General features: G+C 34.3%; 1 long non-coding RNA gene across 3 annotated transcripts in view; it reads right to left on the minus strand.

Annotated features, from left to right (window-relative positions):
- The window catches only part of LOC118009309, an 80,944-nt gene that overhangs the window by 48,183 nt on the left and 10,729 nt on the right, over window positions 1-22,032 (minus strand). The gene's annotated exons all lie outside the window — the stretch shown is intronic.

The raw sequence follows: 22,032 nt of genomic DNA on the forward strand, positions 1-22,032 counted from the left end.
AAGCTAATAGAAGATATGCTCCCAAGAGGAGTACCTAGAAAGAAGTCATGACTTTCAGGAAATAGGAGATTCAGTCTAAGAGGGAGATGGTGACTTAACGTAAGGAAAGCTTCAAGATGAGAGTGGTGCAGGCATGCTCAGAGAGACCAATTTAGATCAGAGTGGCAGACAGAAGAATTCAACAAAGACCTCTTAAGAAAAAATATGAACTAAATAATTGCCTGGTGTAGAACTTAATTGTACAGGTGTGAATAAATATTGATTAAACTAAAAGCATTACATGACAATATTGAAAGATAAGTCAGGGAGAAATGTAAGGTAAAAGTAAGCTAAATATACAACTTCCATAATAGGAATTCAGTAGATAATGTGTAAAGCAAGCACCCCGAATGTAGAGATTTTAATATATCATTTAGGTGTATAGAGGTAGACCCTAAAAGAAATAACTAAAATAACATAATGGACTTTGGAGTAGCTGGAATCAGAATATGCATGGGACAGGCAAGGGGCTGCTATTGTTCATTCTAAGATTTATTGAATTATTTAAATATTAGAACTGGGCACATATTAATCAGATAAAAATAAAATTTCAATTTCAAAATAATTTACAAGAGAAAAATATTTTAATAAAAAGCAAGAGAAAAGGACAGAAAGAAAACTAAAAGCTGAAGGAGCAAATAGCAAATATGCATTTAAAAAATTGTCAGCTTTGGGGGCACCTGGGTAGCTCAGTCGGTTAAGCGTTCGACTCTTGATTTCGGCTCAGGTCATGATCTCAGGGTTGTGAGATGGAGCCCCACATCAGGCTCCACACTGGACGTGGAGCCTGCCTAAGATTCTCTCCCTCTGCCCCCCCCAGGCCCCCCTCGCTCTCACGAGCCCACTCTCTCTCTCAAAAAAAAAAAATTGTCAGCTCTGTTAATGATTATCATATGCTTTTGAAAACAACAAAATAGTTTTGACTATTAACTGGTATACATTTCTTCCTTCAGTTTCTTTTTTCTGTTGCTGATCTAATTTTTGCATTCAGGGGTTACTATTTTCACCAAGCATATGGGGTGATTACCTTGACATTTCTCACAAGTTTGATTGCCATTGTAGAGTTCTGACATTTCAGGTTTACTCATGCCCCTTGGAGGTTTGCAACCTAAAGTGTAAGTTTACATCCCACTATGTAAGTTGTAGAGAGAGGAGACGAGATGAATTATATGAAGGCTTATCTGCACATCTGTTTGTACAACTCTAAATGTGTAATTGTGGTTTTTGGCAGATGTTGGATGGGATGGAGAGAGAATTAAGTCCTATCCTTTCCGGTTTTTTTAAAAAAATGTGCCCAGACACACATGAATTCATTTATATACACTTATATATAGATATAATTGTGTATAAATAATAAATTGTATGTATAATAAATGCTTAATTATACTAATATATATATTTTTTGTCCAAAGACCACCCCCTTCAATTGTCAACTTGATTCTTGTTTCTTCTTTCCTATTCTTTTCCTCTCATATCCCTCACACACCCGCATCCATGAAATCTGTATTAACAACTTAGTAGATATTATTCTCTATTTTTGCCTATAGCCATGCAACATTATACAAGAATATATTAAGACAATATACATATCCTTATATGTATATACACACACATATGAGGGGAGTTTTGTCATTGATTTATAAAAATGATACTAACTGTACATGTTTTTCTTTATTTTCTTTCCTCACTTATTATTAAATTATGGAAATAGTCTTAAATTGGATGTTATTCTTTCAGTGCCTGCATAATAGTTTACAATGCAAAGGGACTATTTTTACGTAACCATTTTCCTATTGAGAGTCATATTTTGCTGTTTACCTTCTAAGAACCAGACTGAAATAAGGCCATAACCTTTTATTAATAATTTAATTAATAAACTATCTTAAACTAGTTAAATTAAATATTTGGTTCAATGATAATTGATGAATATCATCTTTTTATTACATATCATTGGCTAAATTCTTTTCTCTCTCTTTTCTTTAGTATAAATGTAGATATGCTCCCCTCTTCTGTGTTTGAAAAGCAAGGCAGAATTCTGAGTTAAGAGAATGAGGTAATATATTTTTTTAAAGATTTTATTTATTTATTTGACAGAGAGAGACACAGCACGTAAGCAGGGGGAGTGGGAGAGGGAGAAGCAGGCCTCCCGCCGAGCAGGGAGCCCGATGCGGGACTCGATCCCAGAATCCTGGGATCATGACCTGAGCTGAAGGCAGACGCTTAACGACTGAGCCACCCAGGCGCCCGAGAATGAGGTAATATTGACTGAGGAACATAAAGGTGTCACTGGGAAGCCACTGTCAAAAAAGGCATTACAGAAAGCGGGGAGAGGCAAGATGCATCTTCTGGGCCTTCCATCCAAGCTCTGCTCTAGTTCTGCAGCTATAGAATGAGGATTTCAGTTCATTTGGCCTGTAAACTATACCACAAATATTTTACTCTAACAATGCTCCCAGTGAAACTAATGTTCTTTCCATTTTCCTTCCCCTCCCCCCCCTCTTCTCACCTGTCCTCTCCTCTCCTTTATTTCCTTCCAGCCTGCTTTACTTTCTCCTTTTTCATGTTTCCTTCTTTCCTTCTTTCCCTAGATAATTCAGATACTTTTCTCCATCCCTTTTCATACAACCTTCGTTTAGCCTTGCCCTTTCCGCTAAAAGAAAGGGTATCATCAACTTCCTCCTCACAAATGTTTTAGAGATTAAAAGTTGTGTCAAATAGATTCCACATGACACATACTTAATTCGTTCCCAGATGTATAAATTGCTGAGCAGCTATATCTGAATAATGACTTATGTGATGACTAACCCCTTCTCAAATTAAATGTGTATTACATTTACCTCCTTTCCACAGACAAAAAAAGCCATCATTTATCTACTGATAGAAAAAGAGGTTGGGGAATGCTAATGTAGAAGCATGCCAGAAGCTGTCTGACTAGAGCTGTAAGAATAGTAACCATTAGTCCACGCCAGGGAAGGCCCCAGAAGTGGCGGTGGGTGGGAGTAAAGAGAATCTATGACTAAGAGAAAGAATCCAGATGACTAAAGGCTAGCTTGAGGGGAGTAGGGAGAAAGTGATACCAAAAGGAAAAGTGAAAAAAGATATCTGGCATGCAATCAACTCAGGGAAATACAGATCAAAAAGGTAGAGCTAAAATTTAATCAGGAAGAGCTGAGGAGGAATAATTTTGCAAAGGGTTATAGGCTGGAAGTTGAGGAAACTATCAAACATGACCCAGTGTAGTAAGAGGACCTTTGAGTGTCAAGTTAGGGTGGCAATTAAGCGAACAGTTTTAACTAACTTCGGAGGTGTGTGTGCCTGAAACCCAGATGGAAGAACCTTCCCAGCTAAAATGGCCAGAAGTTAAAAACAATGTAATGTAGGCAGCCTGGATATCAATCCAACTGAAGACCAGTGCATTTGGATTCATTAGCTGTCTTCCAGGTCTGTATCAAATGAATCCTCCATTCATTCAGAAAGCAGAGATAACATCCTCATACAATGTACATATGAACCATCAAGTCTATTTTGTACCCTTGGCATTTGACGGAAAATGACCTGAATGATTTATGTTAGCATGCTGATTTATATATGACCACGGTGTCACTGAAAAAGAACCCTACTGCTTTTTCCTTTTTGTGGTGAGAGCAGCACAACTAAGGACCTTTCTGTTGGATATGAGGTCTACTTAAAAAAATCGATTGTTACTGCTTTCTAAAAATGAGCCACACCACCTAAAAATGCAACTTTAAAGCAAAAATTGTAACTTTTTAAATAAAATTATAAAATTTCAAATTAGAAACATTGGTCACTAGCTGATTAAGAACAGGAATTTATGGCCTGAAGGTGTATTTAAGAAGACTGTTTTCTATGTGGGTAATACAATTGATGGGAGCATTTGGCTAATAATGGGCACTTGAAGGGTCCATGCATGAGTCAATAAGACTTCTTAATGTCTTCTCTTAATGGACCATTACTTTCTATTTTGAGGGTTATCAAGGCTGCATTATTTATTTACTTATATATTGGATTTAGAAAGTAAGCTCTCAAAGCCTAGCTGAGAATAGCGTTTATTGAGTACCTACTCTTCTGAACTCTTAAATATAATGTGCTCATGACATGGCCCTTCCCTTCTAATAGCATGATTATATACTGTTTTTAATATACTTATTATTTTTCTATTTGATAATATAATTCTTTAATAGCCATATGGGAACCTCCACGCAGCTAGTTAAACCTGGAAAAACTCTTAAAGGGAGCAATGTGGGTGAGCTTTTTCTCCCTTGAGCCACAGGAGGTTGTAAAGTTCTTTTCTTTCTGTTAAAACTCATTTCCCTTCCTGGTTCCCACTTTGTCTAACATTTTATTGTAATGTTCCTGGAATCTATTTTGTAGACTTTTTTTTTTGTTGTTATAACTGTGCATTGCAGTTTCCATTTATATTGTTTTCTCTTAATGAATTCTTTGCCTTTCAGAAAACAATTATACTTAATCTTTTGTATTATAATTGTGCATCCTTTTGCATAAAATAGATTAATAGAAGAATATAAAGGATATAAAAGATCAGAGCTTCACAATCTTGGGACTAATGTTTACATTTTTAATTTTGCAAAAAAACCTGTGATTTGGGCCAGAAACGGTCAAAATAATAGAATTTTCAGCTTTTAAAATATTATCTCTGGGAAGCTTTTCCCAATAGCCTTCATCTCCCACTCAATTCCAATTTGTAACCATCTGAATCTTATAGACTTTATGCCTTGGTGGGCTTTGTTTGATTCTTTGTAGTTCCTCTAATACTTTTCCCTGTCTTCTGCCTTCCTGCCATTAATCAAACAATTAACAAATACTTTGTCCACTTTGCTGAGCTGCAAATGCTATACAAGACAGTAAAAATTCAATAAGTGCTTTAAAGGGACATAGAGTCTAATTAGGGAGATAAAAATATCTTAAATGGATCCATTAAGTAATTACCACCATACCAGTAATAATACCTAACTTTCAGAGTACTTACTTTACACTAATAACTTTGTACACATCATCTCATTTAATGACTCCAAGCCCAGAAACTTGCCTCTGAGCTGAGGGTTCTCCCTTTATACACAATTAAGGGATCTTATTACTGAATAGTACAGGAAATTTCCCAGAGTAGTGCAGTGAAGGAAGATAGATATCAGTATTAGATGCAACAGCCAAGGCTACATGGGGGAAACAAGGTGTGGATTATTATTGAAAGAATTCATAAACATTTACTATCAAATATATGAGAAAGTAGTGAAACATGGATATAAATACATGTGTGTTTCAATGAGTATCTTTTAAGGACAAAGCATGGGAACACTTACCTACAGAAGAGTTGTATCTACAATGTCTGAGAACAAGCTCCTCAGAGTATGGGGCTGCATTTTAAAAAGCCAAGAGAAGTCTCAGGAACACTTAACCGACCACGCACTAAACAAAGGAAAAGATGTAGTATATCTTTAAGGAAAATGGTCATATGAAACCGCTTGACTTAATGACAAATTGAAATTCAGTTAAGATGATAAAACAAGCCCCAAACACACATGAAAATATGTGGGACAGGAATATATTGGCTATATAAACAGAACAAGAAGCAGCCAGACAGAGCTTCATAAAATAAGTGATGGGGTTGCCCATCAGAGAGAGAATGAGTGTCATGGTAGAAGGCAATAGAAAGAAGATGCTTTTGAACAGCACTTTAAGGAGAGATTTAAAAAAAAAAAAAAAAAGCTAAGTGGTGAGCGTGTGTTGGGAAGAGGCAAAGATTTTACCTAATATAGATGGTGCATGAGAACTACCCGTTATCATCAATAGAAATGTGAAGTTAAGGCACGTATTTTGTTTTGTTACCCACAAATGTTCATGAAAATGTTACCTAAAGGAAATATTGGTGTCTGATGACTTTTAACCTTCACTTAAAAAACATTTTACAGGTGTTTAGTTAAGAGCAGCTAAAGAATATTCTAAATTTGAGTGGCATTTCCTTTGGACATTTCTGTGTTTGGTTAATGTTGTATCTGGAGTGTTTTCTCATTTTATGTCACCGTGCCAGTTTACTTGCCAGTTTCAGAAGTTCACAGTCATCCTGCCTTTCGCCCTCCAGACACACACCCTTTCATGTTACAGACCTCTATTTGGGGTCTCTTGTCCTTGCTGGAACACTCCTTCCTGCTGTTTCACAACAGCTGTTCTTCGCTGGTGGTCTCTGCTGCTCCTGATCCCTCTGCATTTTCTCAGAGCCCAAGGACAAACAGGATAATAACTTTCTTTTGCCACTTTTATTTCAATTTGAATTATTTGGTAGACTTTGAGTCTTTTAAAATCATAATTCAAGAAAAATTTGTGTTAGAAAACCCTCAAAAGAAGACACGATGAGCATAAAATATATTCTTTGATTGAGAAGGCATCTTAGCCTGATCACAGCTGATCCAGATTAAATTCCTTATTCAGTTAGGCTGTTGTTTGAAACTATTCACAACTAATAATAACCAGATAATAGTAAAACAGTGTAAAACGATTCTTTGAACTATGCGTGGGCTTTAGTTAAACAGTATCTTGATGAAATACCTCAATAGTTTATGATAATGCTACTATTATCATTAGTATTATTATCATTCTTATTGATTCTTCTGAGAAGTCCAAAATATGCATTTGCTCAATAACTTATCCTTGAGAAAGATTAAAAGGAATTCTATTTTCCCCTATTTAGGGATGAGTAAACTTGAACAAGGAGAGATCAAACAACTCTCTTTACTCTTTGTTATAACTCAGATCAGAATCTAGACATTCCAGAGCAGGATAAGAATTACAGCTGATCTCTAAGATCCAAATGTTTTTCCCTTCCTCTTTGGGAAGTCAGAAATTGCTACCTGTTCTTTTCTTAGAACCATTAAATAATACATATGATGTAGCCACATATATAAAGGTATCCTAAGAGTAAAAATCTGACTTTTATGACAATAGACAAAAACAATATCATTTATGAACAGATGTGAAATAATGTCCCTGCTTATTTGGTATAAAATGAACATAAGACAAAAATTCTGCAATATTAGGGAGTAAATATTTTTAGGTTAAGGAAAAATATTTTTTCAATATAAAAATTCATTAAATATAAGGAAAAAAGGAAGAGAAACATGAAGTAGGATAAGGAAAACAAAGGGGTAGACAGAGAAGAAGCAAGAGATAGGATTGGAAATAATAACTTATATAATAATAACTTATGGAAATAATAACTTAATAACCTATAACTTGATCTTCATGTAGAGATGCATTCTCCCACAAATTACAGAATTAACTAACTGGTCATTCTTTACATGTTCATTCACTCAGTGGATATTTATTAAGGGTATTCAGTCCCCTGGCCCCATGCTAAGTGCACAGCATCCCCCAAATAACCACACAAATAAGTTCTTGGATTCCCTTTCAATTATTCTTGAACCTGAGTTAAAACTAGTGTATCTAATCAGTGATTCCCAATAGCAAATCCCTGGATCTGTACTAGTCAATGAGAAGGGTTTTACATGGTTTCACAAACAAACAAACATTAATCAAAATTTTGTCTATATTATGAATGTACATAAGGGTATGTTCTTCCAACTTTTGGTGTAAAAACAGTCTTTATTTTATAATAAATGGTAGGATTTTTAAAAATTTCCTTTCCAGAAGAAATTAAAATTTGATAACCTTAAAGGAAAAATATATTTAAAAACCTGGCTTAATGCAGCTTCTAGTTTAATGGTGGAAAAATAAAAACAATTTCAATACAGTGAAATAAATCCTAGAAGTGAGGATATGCCACTGTGTTGGGACAGAGGAAGAAGGAATGGTCTCTTCTGGGGTCAAGGGGGAATCTGGAAAGGAGATGACACTAATCTGGTTCATGAAAGATGAGTAGAATCCATTATTTAATGAAAGGAAGAATATGCCAGGCAGAGGGAACAATGCAAAAGCATAACGCCACAGAAGGAAATGGGCACTTCCCAAGAATGGCTAACAGTTTGATATGGCAGGAGGAAGGGAAGGGAAGGGGGGTGGGGTGGGGAGTAAAGCCAAGATGAGGTCTCACAAAGCCCCTTATAAAATGCTGATTTATGACAAGTTTGCATATTAGAGAGGTCATACTGACAGTGTGGAGGACAAACTTAAGAGAACTAGACCAAAGTTTGAGAGAACAAGTGGAGAACTATCATAATAGTTCAGTACAAAGGATGATAGGGGCCTGAACCAAGGCATCAGAAAGGAAATAAGAAGTATCCAAGAGCTGTTCAGAAGGTAGAACACATAGGAACATGCAATGAAGTGAATGTGAAGATTGAAACCCTGGCAGATGAAATGTAGTCAATAGTAATTGTTGAAGACAATTTTAAAAAGTTAAATCTACTATAAGCCATATAGTAAATAAACTTCAAAGAAGAAAGTTGGTAAGGGCAGTTTTAGACATACTGAGTTTAAGGTCTGTGGAATATCTATAGTATATCACTATATGTCCTGTAGTTAAGAGTGGAAGACAATAGCAGAAAGACCTTGAGTGGCCTACGAAGGCTAGGTAAGAGGTAGAAGTAGTAAACATCATTCAGTTTTATACACTTGCACTTCTCAGATATTCTAAAACACAAACAGTTGCCACCTCTTGCTATCTCATTTGTAGTAAATTAATTGCTATAATTCATTAAACATTATGTTTATGAAAGATCTTTGCCTTTGAAAGGCCAATTTAAGTTCAAAATCATGAAAACATTTTTTATTATGTTCAGTTAGCCAACATACAATAAATCATTAAAATTTTTGAATATCTGATAATATCATGAGTTAGATAAAGAAATGCTTTGGAAATTACAATGAGATTTTATGTTTTATCTCCTGAATCATCAGAAACCCATGAAATCTGAAACAAAAGCAATATCAGTAATTACTAATAAGTAGCATTTAGCATATGCTAGCACTTGACATATATTAAATAATTTAACCTCACATTTTTATCAGGTAGGTGTTACTATTATCCCCACTTTACAGATGAGCAAAGTGTGACACAGATAGCTTAAGAAAGTTGCTTGAGTCACACAGCATCTAAATGGCAAGTTTTGACCCAGGCCCTCTATGTTCGTAACCACTTTGCATTCCATAGTGACCACACACACACACACACACACACACACAATTTGTTCCCATTTTAAAGATATGGAACTCAAGTCAAATTTTTTCTGTTGCTTTTCTATAATTTTAGACAAAACACTCAAGTTCTGCATAAAATCTGTGCAAAGCAGGTGGTATTAAAAATAGTTTTTAGTAAAATTATTAGAATAGGGACAGTAAAGATTTACTATTTCCATCATATAATTTTCCTCTTGCCATTTTTAAGTGGGAAATTAGCTAACATTGATGGTGATATTTGGTTTAATATTATAACTTAATGTATTTCTTAGTATCATTGAATTAACCTTTTAACAACAAATGCACATTCTGTTTTTTAATATGTTTTCATGTCTGAATGAAAGTGTGATTATTTTCTTCCCAAGGCATTCAATACAAATCATATCTTCTAGCATGGACTTAGTCTTTGTTATAAAACAATGTGTTAAATCCCCCATTAATTTTAGAAATGTAAAATTTAGTGACAGAAAACTTAACTATGATGCAATAATTTTAATTGTTTTGAAATGTCTAACAAATGTTTATTATTGGAAATCTAAAAGACTGAAGAATCTATCCTGAGGAAAGAAATGATCAGTTGGAATGTTTAGAAGTAGTATAGAAGTATTTTTACCACGATTATTTGTTTCTAAATGGAGAAAGAATTCATCTTTTACATTTTAATATAATTTATAACCCAAATCTTGATGAATACAATGAGTCTAATCAGCAATTGCAGACATTTCACAGTATCATTAATGATCAATTTTGTGTAAAACATAATTTACTTTTGGTCCCTTAAGAAGAAAAAAATAGATTCTTAGTTTTGATAAATAAAGTACAAACTAATCGGATATTTATTGTATCAGGAACTTTGATTCTTTTTTTTAGAACATCTATTTTTATTCTTAGTGTTCACACATATCAACTAAATACATTTTCATCACAATCACTCATTCACAAAAATGCACCTGTATTGTAAATACCAGACTGGTAGAAAAACTTCTGTTTAATCTTGGGTGGTCTCTTTGCCCAGGTTTGATTAAATATGTCTTTTCACAACAGGTGACTTTTTAATTGTTTTCTTATGGCAACCCATTTATTCCTCAGGCTTTGTTTGGCTTGCATTAGTTTTCAGAGTTAATGACCATGTGTGAGAACATGCTGAGTACAGGTGGCCAATGGCTTTGCAGAGAATGTGGGTGTTATAGCAAATACAGCGGGCAAGTGATTTAACTTTACCAATTAATACAGTGGTGAATAGTTCCCTAACCCTCAAGGCCTTTCAAATAGAAAACAAGCTCAGAATAGGCACTTGGTAATGCAAGTATGAAATAAAGAATAAAGCAGCTTGTTCTTTGTATTTATTGGGCTTCCTTTCTTTAGTGGGCTCTGAGTCTTTTCCCTTGTGCGGCTTAAGGGCTCAAATCAACATTTTCAAAGTGGCTTCTTTTCTGTGTGGGCAGTTCTATTAGTAAACTGGGCATTTTCCTCCCTCTGACTTTTTGTATCTTATTGTTCTTCTGGAAGGCTGTCAGGACAGCAGTTTGAGTTCCTGGGGCTGCCTTGCATTTCCTCTTAAGCAACAGACATGGGAATTACAATAATGAGGAGCACTGTGATCCCTAGTACCCAAGATAAATTCTAGTTATTAGATATCCCCAAGATAAATTCAATTGAAGTTGAATTAGTAGTAAAATAATTATGCATAGGCAATCCTGACTGAGAAGAACCAAAAGGAAAAGTGAGATCGTTGGCCTACCTTGGCTGCCAGAAACTAGCACCAAACACAGAAAGAGCTTTTCCACTGGGCATAACATTTTTTTTCCCTTTCTGACAAAAGGAACATTTGTTTGCAATTAGCTTAGGTAAAGGAAATAGCATCTGAAGTTTTGTTTTCCAATTGGAATGACCCCAGTGACCAGCTATGAAGACACTTGGAATATTTGTTCAGTCTTGGTTAGGTATGCATGGGAATGGGGCAACTTTAACAAATGCAAGTGTCTTTGCCAACTATTTGTGAATTCCAAAATTATGCAATTACAAATTATGAAAAAATATATATATACTTAAAAATGTTTCAAGTGAAATTTACTGAATTCAACTACAGTACCATCTCAGGATTATAAAAACCCTTTGTGTTTTGTGATGTGTGCTACATTGATAAGTACCAATGAACATAGCACGTTTCTACAAGTGTCAATATGATGACCTGCCAAAAACTGGGGGGGGGGGGGGGGGGAGTTGTAGACAATGCCTACAAATAGTTGAACTTAATTTAAACCAATAAGAAAATAAACAAAAAACATGTAATCTACTAGGAAATCTATGTTGTACTGCATCTCATTTCCTTTCAGGGCATCAACTAATTCCTCTATTATCAGAGAAAAAGAAGGGGTTGGAATTTTATTGGCCTTTCTTATAAGTAATCAAATATCTTCAAAATGATTTCAAAATGTTGGATTTTCAGATGTGACCATTCAGATTCTTCATTTGTGACCAAACATTGAAACTTTGAATACAAATAGTATTTATACTATTTTAAATATTAAAAAAATATATATAGCCTTGAATTCTGACTTATATCAGTTAACTTTAGTGGTTACTTCTTTAAAATTGAATCAATATGATTTAATGGGGAAAAGAAGTCTTTAATACTAAAATACTCTAAGAAAAACCAAACCTGTTTTCCACCTTCTACCACCTCCTCCCCTCTTAATTCAGTGTTACATGGAATATACCTGTGCCTCTGAGTATACTCATTTTCTACACAATGGAGTAAACAATAAATTGAGAACAGGAAGGGGTGATTCTTCTCTCCCAGTTTTCTGATAGGAACATTTCTATAAAGGCTAAGTTAGAACATTGTACCATTGGGGCAGAAGCCAAGATCTCTACTTCGAGCTTGGAAGTATTCACTATTGTGACCTCACATGTTCAAAATTAAAAAAATGTTTTTCTTCTATCTTGTTCATAATAGCTATGTGTACCTCTCAATGCCCTTCAGTATTCACTGCAGTAAATTGGTAGCCAAACCACTCTTGTCTTGAAAAACAAGTAATAGAAATTTAGGTTTCTATGAGAAATTAAATGATAGCAGAGTGTGAATCAGGGGCAGGAGAGATTTAGTGGCTGAATTGAACACCTGGGACAAACATGTTTTAAGTGTACTCTACCAATTCTGTCCTAGATCTTCCTTCCTCAATTCTACAGTTTCTTTGATTTTTTTTTTTTTATTTCCAAGTCAAGCGAGAAGACCTCCAAAACTTTTCCTTCTTTCTCAGGAATGAGTTAGTTTAAAAAAAAAAAAGTTGATTTATTTATTTGAGAGAGAGAGAGCATGCAGGGGAGGAGGGACAGAGAAACTAGCAGACTCCGCTCTTAGTGCAGAGCCTGACTTGGGGCTCGATCCCACGACCCTGAGATCACCATCTCAGCTGAAACCAAGAGTCAGAAGCTCAATCGACTGAGCCACCCAGCTGCCCCCTTTTTTATTTCTTCTTGTTCTTTCATTTTTATTATAGAATTTACTAAGCAATTTCCACTAAAAACTTTAAGTATTTTGATGGGGATTTTAGTAATTCTATAGGTTGAAAAGATTGATATCTTTAGAATACTGAGTTTTCACAGTTAGTAATATATTTCTCCATCGTCTTCATTATTAACTTTCAGTAAAGTTTTAATGTTTTTTATTAAAAGGCTTATCTATCTTTTGTCACATTTATCTGAATGCTCTTTGTTTTACTATTTTAAATAATATTTTCTAGTCACATTTTCTTTTCTTTTTTTAAAGATTTTATTTATTTATTTGACAGAGAGAGAGAGAGAGCACAAGTAGGCAGAGTGAGGGGCAGAGGGAGAGAGAGAAGCAGGCTCCTCACTGAACAGAGAGCCCAATGTGGGGCTCGATCCCAGGATGCTGGGATCATGACCTGAGCCGAAGGCAGACACTTAACTGACTGAGCCACCCAGGTGCCCCTAGTCACATTTTCTTATTACAGTTGATGTATAAGAACTTCAGTTGATTTCCTGAATTGATTGTATCCAGCAATTTTACCAAATTCTTTTTATAATTCTAATAACACCTTTATATATTGGTATTTTGGTTGCTTATTGCTTTATAACAAACTCCTCTAAAACATAGTGGCTTAAAACAATAATTATCTTATTATATCTCACAATTTTGTGGGCCACTTTGACTTACAGGTTTCCTTCCTCATACTCTGCTAGTCTGTTTTGATGTCAAAATTATACTGACTTCAAAAATGCTCATTGGGGAGATTTCTAGTATCAGCTCCAACATGTAAAGAGCTGGGAAGTCATAATTCTCACTGTCACAACAAGGAAAAAAATGAACAAAGTAAAAATCAATGATTTTTCATAGGTCCCTCAGAGAATTGAGGTCACAAGGGAAACTACAACCTCAAGATCTGGAGAGGTAAATATGTGTAGTCAGAACTAAGACTGGCTTACCGAAAGGCGAGCACATTGGAGACTGTAATTGGACTATAGAATGATAACAGTGGATTACAACTTAGAGTGTATAAAACACAGTCCCTATATTAGAAGGAGTTCTTAAGGAAACCCAAGGACAACAGGGGAGGAAAAGCAAAACAAAACAAAGAAACCATAAGAAACCAAAGCCTCTGGCACCTATAGCAATATCATGCATGAAACACAGTTTAATTCCCAGCCATAGTCACATAAAGCCTGACAAAAAGCCCTAATTACTCCAGGTCCTATTACTCGATACTTCGTGTCCAGCTTTCAACAAAAATGTACATGACATGTTAAAAGTCAAGTAAAAACAGTCTGTGGAGACAAAGCAAACATCTCTGAATCTGTTAAAATGGTTTTGAATTCTCAGATAGGCATTTTAAAATAACTATGATTAACATATTAAAAACCCTCAAGAAAAGTTATGCTGCATGTAAGAAGAGATTTAATTAAAGCAGAAGGAAGAATCAAAAATAAAAGCTAGACATAAAAAATTGTTATAACAGTAACAAAAAATACCTTTGATAGTCTTGTCAGTAGACTGGGCACAGATGAATAAAGAATCAATTTGCTGAACGATATGTCTGTCCATAGAAACTTTCCAAACTGACATGTATATAAAAAAATGAAAAAAAAAGAATATAATATCCAAGAACTATATGACAATTACAAAGGTATAATATACTTATATATAGAAGTGGCAGAAGGAAAAGAAAGAGAGAAGGAGCACAAAAAATATTTGAAGCAATAATGGATGAGAATTTTTCAAAACTAATGACAGTCATTAAATCACAGATCTGGGACTCCTAAGAACACCAAGCACAATAAATACCAAAAAATCTGCATCTAGACACATACATTCAAAGTGAAAAAAATCCTGAAAGGAGTCAGAGGTGGGCTAGGGGGGATACTTAACTTAGAAAAGAAATATATCAGCCTTCTCATCAGATATGATGCCAGCAAGAAGAGGGTGGAGTAAAATATAATGTTGAAAGAAAAAAATGTGAATCCAGAATTCTGCATCCAGTGAAATTATTCTTCAAAAGTGAAGAAGTAAAAACTTTCTCAAGGAACAACTAAGAGAATTTTCCGCCAGCAGAACTGTCTTGCAAGAAATAGTAAAATAAATTCTTCAGGGAGAAGGAAAATTACATAAGTCAGAAACTTGGATCCATGTAAAGGAGAGCATCAGAGAAGGAATAAATAAAATTAAAATGTTTATGTTTCTTATTCTTAATGATCTTCCAGAAATCTGTTCAGACAAATAATAGCAATTCTATTAGGTGATTACAGTGTATGTATAAATTAAATAACAGCAATGTGTTAAGAGACCAGAGAGAGGAATTGGGAATACTATATTATAAAGTAATTAGTTTGCAGTAGTTGGGGTTAGATTAGTTATAAGTATATATGGAAAAATCTAGAGCAACTGCTTAAAAATTTTAAAAGAAGTATAATTGATAGACTAAGAAATGAAAGAAAATGGAATAATATAAAAGTTATAACCAAAGAAGGCTAACAGTAGCAAATGCTGGAAAGGATGTAGAGCAACAGGAACTCTCATTCATTGCTGGTGGTAATGCAAAATGTTACAACCAGTTGTAAGACAGTTAGGCACTTTCTTACATAACTGAAAATACTCTTACCATATAATCCAGCAATCATGCTCTTTGGTATTACTCAAAGTAGCCTGATTTTTATTTTTATTTTTTTGAGTATTATTGACACACAATGTTACATTAGTTTCAGGTATACATTTTAGTGATTTGACAAGTTTATACATTATGCTATGTTCAGCACAAGTGTAGCTACTATTTATTTGTCCCATTACATCACTACTACTGTATCAGTAACTGTCCTTCTCCCTTTAACCAGTTTTGCCCAACACTTTCACCCTCTCCTCTCTAGCAGACATCAGTTTGTTCTCTCTCTATATAATTCTGATTCTGCTTTTTGTTTGTTTATTCATTTTCTTAGATTTTATTTATGAGTGGAATCATATGGTATTTGTCTTTCTCAATCTGATTTATTTCACTTAGCATAATACCCTCTAGATCCATCCATGTTGTCTCAAATGGCACAATCTCCTCCTTTTTCATGGCTGTGTAATATTGCATTGTGTATATATGCCACAGTTTCTTTATCGATTTGTGTATTGATGGACACTTAAGTTGCCTCCATGTCCTGACTATTGTAAATAACACTGCAATAAAAATAGGAGTGCATGTATTTTTTGAGTTAGTGTTTTCATTTTCCCTGGATAAATACCCAATTGTGAAATTATTATTTCTATTTTTAGTTTTTTGAGGAACATCTATACTGTTTCTCATAGTGACTGCAACAGTTTACATTCCCACCAACAGTGCACAAGTGTTCCTTTTTCTCCACATCCTCACCAACACTTGTTTCTTGTGGTTTTGATACTAACCATTTTGACAGGTATGAAGTGATATCTCATTGTGTTTTGATTTGCATTTCCCTGATGATTAGTGATGTTGAACATCTTTTCATGTGTCTGTAGGCCATCTGTATGCATTCTTTGGAGAAATATCTGTTCAGGTCCTCTGCCCATTTTTAATTGGATTATTTGTGTTTTTTTGGTGTTGAGTTATGTCAGTTGTTTATATATTTTGGATATTAACCCCTTAATGGATATATCATTTGCAAATATTTCCTCCCATTCAGTAAGTTGTCTTTTTTTCTTGATGGTTTCCTTTTCTGTGCAAAACCTTTTTATTTTTATATAGACTCAATAGTTTTCTTTTTTCTTTTTGTTTTCCTTGCCTTGTGAGATGTATCTAGAAAAATGCTGCTATGACTGATGTCAGAGAAATTACTTCCTGTGTTTTATTCTGGAATTTTTATAGTTCCAGGTCTCATATTTAGGTCTTTAATCCATTTTCAGTTTATATTTGTCTATGGTGTTACAAAGTAGTCCATTTCCATTCTTTTGCATATAGCTGTCCAGTTTTTCCAACACCAATTATTGTTAAAAAGACTCTTTCCCCATTGTATATTCTTGTCTCCTTTGTCATAGATTAATTAATCCTCCTTTGTCATAGATTAATTAATCAAATAAATGTGGGTTTATTTCTGGGGTTTCTATTATGTTGCATTGATCTATGTTCTATTTTTGTGCCAGTGCCATACTGCTTTGATTACTGTAGCTTGGTAGTATATCTTGAAATCCGGAATTGTGGTACCTCCAGCTATTCTTCTTTCTCCAGATTGCTCTGATTATTTTGGGTCTTTGTGGTTCCATATAAATTTTAGTATTATTTGTTTTAGTTTTATGAAAAATGCTTTTAGTATTTTGATAGGGATTGCATTGAATCTGTAGATTGCTTTAGGTAATATGGACATTTTAACAGTATTAATTCTTCAAGTCCATGAGCATGGAATAAATTCCATTTGTTTGTGCCATCTTTAATTTCTTTCATCAGTGTTTTATAGTTTTCAGAGTACAGGACTTTCACTTCTTTGGTAAAGTTTATTCCTAGGTATTTTATGACTTTTGGTGCAATTATAAATTGTGCAGGGTTTTTAAAATTTCTCTTTCTGCATTATTGTTGTTAGTGTATAAAAACACTACCAATTTCTGGGTATTAATTTTGTATCCTGCCACTTTACTGAAATTATTACTTTTACTAGTTTGTTTTTTTAATTTTTTTGGTGGAGTTTTTCGGATTTTCCATGTATAATACCATCTATAAATAGTAACAGTTTAAAGTCATCTTACCAATATGAATGACTCTTTTTAATATTTCTGTTCTTTTTCAGTTTTTCACCATTAAGGATGATGTCAAGCTGTGGATTTTTCATATATGGCCTTTATTATGTTGAGGTATGTTCCCTCTAAACCCATTTTGTTAAGTTTTTATCATGAAGGATGTTTAATCTTGTCAAATGTTTTTTCTGCATCTTGAGATGATCATATGTTTTTTATCCTTTGTTTTGTTGATGTGGTGTATGACATTGATTGACAAATATTCAACCATCCTTGCATCCCAGGAATAAATACCTCCTGATCATGGTGAATAATCTTTTTAATGTATTGTTGCATGTGGTTTGCTACTATTTTGTTGAGGACTTTTGCATTATGTTTATCAGGGACATTGGCCTGTAATTTTCTTTTTTTGCGGAGTCTTTGGTTTTGGAATCAGGATAATGCTGGCCTCATAGAATGTATTTGGAAGCTTTCCTTCCTCTTCTATTTTTTTTTTTTTTGCGGGGGGGAAATAGTTTGAGGAAAATAGGTTTTAGCTCTTTTAATTGTCTTGTAGAATTCACTTATGAATCCATCAAGTCCCCGGACTTTTATTTTTTGGGTTTTTTTTTTTATTACCAGTTTAATTTTGTTACTTGTAATCAGTCTGTTCAGATTTTCTATTTCTTCCTGGTTCAGTTTTGGAAGATTGTATGTTTCTAGGAATTTATCCATGTATTCTAGTTTGTCCAATTTGTTGGCATATAATTTTTCATAGTGCGCTCATATAATCTTTTGTATTTCTGTGCTGTAATTTATTACTTCTCCTCTCTCGTTTCTATTTTATGTATTAGGTCCTTTCTCTTTTTTTATTGATGCATCTGGCTAAGGTCTGTATTTTGTTGATCTTTTCAAAGGACCACCTTTTGCCTTCACTGTTTTTTTTCCTATTGCTTTTTAGTATCTATGTCATTTTTTATCTGCTCTGATCTTTATTATTTCCTTTCTTGTACTCACACTGGGTTTTGTTTGTTCTTTCTCTAGTTCCTTTAGGTGTAAGGTTAGATTGTTTATTTGAGTTTTTCTCGTTTCTTAAGGTAGGCCTGTATTGCTATATACTTTCCTCTTATAAGTGCTTTTGCTGTGTCCCATGATTTTGGTCTGTTGCTTTTTCTTCTTCATTTGTCTCCATGTATTTTTTCATTTTGTTTTTGATTGCTTCATTGACCCATTGGTTGTTTAGTATAATATTATTTAGTCTCCACATATCTGTGTTTTTTCAAGTGTGTGTGTGTGTGTGTGCAATTTATTTCTAGTTTCATACTGTTGTCAAAAGGATGTATGGTATAATTTCTAGCTTCTTAAATATATTGAGGCTTATTTTATGGTCTAATATGTGATCTATTCTAAAAAGTGTTCCATGTGCACTTGAAAAGAATGTGTATTCTGTTGTTTGGGATGAAATGTTCTGTATATATCTGTTATGTCCATTTGATCCAAGGTGTCATTCAAAGATATTGTTTTCTTATTGATTTTTCTGCCTGGATGATCCATCCATTAAGGTAAGTGAAAGGTTAAAGCCCCCTACTGTTATTGTATTACTGCTGATTACTTTTTTATGTTTGTTATTAACTGCTTTAAATATTTGGGTGCTACCATGTTGAATGCAAAAATAATTACAACTGTTATATCCTCTTGTTGGACTGACCCCTTTATCATTATGCAATGCCCTTCTTTGTCTCTTGTTTTAAAGTCTATTTTGTCTGATATTAATTGCTACCTTGGCTTTTTCTTTCTTTCTTTCTTTCTTTTTTGCATCCATTTGCATGGTGAATATTTTTCCATCTCTTCACTTTCAGTCTGTATATGGCTCTAAGTCTGAGTTGAGTCTCTTATAGGCAGATACAGATGGGTCTTGTTTTTTGGGTTTTTTTATCCATTCCACAGGTCTATGTCTTTCGATTGGAGCATTTAGGTCATTTACATTTAAAGTAATTATTGGTAGGTATGTACTGATTGTCATTTTAAACATTTGTTTTCTGGTTATTTTGTAGTTCTTTGTTCCTTTCTTCTTCTCTGGCTCTCTTTCTTTGTGATCAGTGAGCATTTATAGTGTCTTGTTTGGCTTTCTTTCTCTTTCTCTTTTGTGTATCTATCATAGGTTTTGGGTGTGTGGTCACCATTTGGTCAATATATAACATCCTAAGTAAACAGCAGTCCATGTTAATATGACAGTCATTTAAGTGCAAACACATTCTTAAAAACAAACAAACAAAAAAAACAGAAGAAGAAAGAAATCTTCTTTTTTTCACTTCTTTCCCCATCTCTTCCTTTTTTACTCCCTTCTCCATATTTTATGTATGTGTTGTTATATTTTACATCTTTTTTTTTTAAGATTTTATTTATTGGACAGAGAGAGACACAGCGAGAGAGGGGAACACAAGCAGGGGGAGTGGAAGGAGGAGAAGCAGGCTTCCCGCCAAGCAGGGAGCCTGATGCGGGGCTCGATCCCAGGATCCTGGGATCATGACCTGAGCCAAAGGCAGACACTTAATGACTGAGCCACCCAGGTGCCCCTATTTTACATCTTTTTATTATTATTTTTCTTATGGCCATTCCTTTTCCATATAAGAAGTCCCTTTAACATTTATTGTAAGGCTGGTTTAATGATGATGAACTCTTTTATCTTTTGTTTGTCTGGGAAACTGCTTATCTCTCCTTCAAATCTGAATGATATCCTTGCCAGGTAAAGTATTCTTGGTTGTAGGCTTTTTTTTCCCTTTCAGCACTTGGATTATATCATGCCACTCTCTTCTGAGTCACAAAGTTTCTGCTGAAAAATTAACTGATAGCCTTATAGGTTTTCTCTTGCAGGTAACTTTTTGTTTCTCTTGCTGCTTTTAAGATTCTCTCTTTATCTTTAACATTTGATATTTTAATTATTATGTGCCATGATGTGGACCTCCTTGGATTCATCTTATTTGGAACTCTCTGACTCTTGGACTTGGATATCTATTTCCGTACCTGGGTTCAGGAAGTTTTCAGTTATTATTTCTTGAAATAAGTTTACTCCACCTTTCTCTCCCTTCTTCTTCTAGGACCCCTATAATGTGAATATTTGTTCTTCTGATGTTGTCCAAGAGATCTCTTAATCTATTCTCATTTTTTTAGTTTTTTTCTCTTTTTGCTCTTCAGCTTCTGTGCTTTCCATTATCTTATCTTCCAGATTGCTGATACATTCTTCCAAATGCTCAAATCTACTGTTGATTCCATCTAGTGTGTTTCTTTATTTCAGTTATGGTATTCTTTGTCTCTGATTGGTTCTTTTTAATATTTTCTATCTCTTTATTGAAGGTCTTACTGAGTTCTTCTATTCTTTTCTCCAGCCTAGTAAATATCTCTATGATAATTCCTTTAAATTCTTTATCAGGCATATTGCTTATTTCTGTTTCATTTAGTTCTTTTTCTGCATTTTGTTGTTGTTGTTCTTTCTTTTGGAGCATATTCCTCAGTCTCTCCATTTTGCTTGACTTTGTGTTTTTCTATGGATTAGGTGAAATGGCTCCCTCTCCTAAAGTTGAAGGAGTGGCCTCATGTATGGTGTCCCCTAGGCAGACTGTATGGACTTGGTGCCTTTGGTCGCTGTCTGGAGCTGTGATTGCATATGCTTGTTACTCTTTTAAACCATGGCATGTCTCCATCTCTCTGACTGTTCTCTTGCCATTCTCTCTATCTTTGGTCGTTTAGTAGCTGTTCAGTCAGCCCTCAGTTCTTCAGAAGTTGTTGTATTAATAGGTGTAATTTGGTGTGTTCCATGGTGGAGATGAATTCACAGTCTTCCTACATCAAGCTTGTCTTGAGCCTAAATTAGGCATTTTAGATGACATGGAAAAATTTTGCAATAACTTCATATTTTTTTCATTATTCCTCCCATACTGTCTGTCAGTATATTCTCAGCACAGCAGCCAAAATGATCCTACTTTGGATGTTCTCTGAGAGCAAAAAATGTTTCATTTCCACAGGATTCGACATATAGATGTTCAGTGCCATGTGCTGATTGAAAAAAATTATGCCCTCCTGAGTTTAGCTTGATGCAGCCTGTACTTTCCATCTATGAGTCCCCAGTTTTGAGCTGCAAGACTCCAAAGTAGCCTGATTTTTATAAGTAATCAAAGACAATTCAATGGAGAAAGAATTGTCTTTTTACCAAATGGTGATAGAACAATGGGACATCTACATGAAAAAAGAAGAATAGGAGAAAAAAGAATCTAGACACAGATTTTGTACCTTTCACAAAAATTAACACAGAATGGACCATTGAATGGACTGAAATGTAAATTAACAGATTGGACTTTAAAAATTAATTTTTCTCCCATAGAGGAAGATACTACTCAGAGAATAAGGCAAACTGCAGACTGGGAAAAATGTTTTGCAAAACATATCTAATAAAAGCCATGCCTTCAAAATATATAAATAATTCTTAAAATTTAAGAATAAGAAAATAAGCAACCCAATTTAAATATGGGCAAAAGAAACACCTCATCAAAGAAGATACACAATACAGATGGCAAATAGACCAATGAAAAGATACTCAACATTAAATGTCATTAGGGAATTTTAAATTTAAAAAAATGAGATATCAG

This window comes from Mirounga leonina, unplaced genomic scaffold, assembly GCF_011800145.1.
Source record: "Mirounga leonina isolate KUSES-001 unplaced genomic scaffold, KU_Mleo_1.0 Mir_127, whole genome shotgun sequence".
NCBI lineage: Eukaryota > Metazoa > Chordata > Mammalia > Carnivora > Phocidae > Mirounga > Mirounga leonina.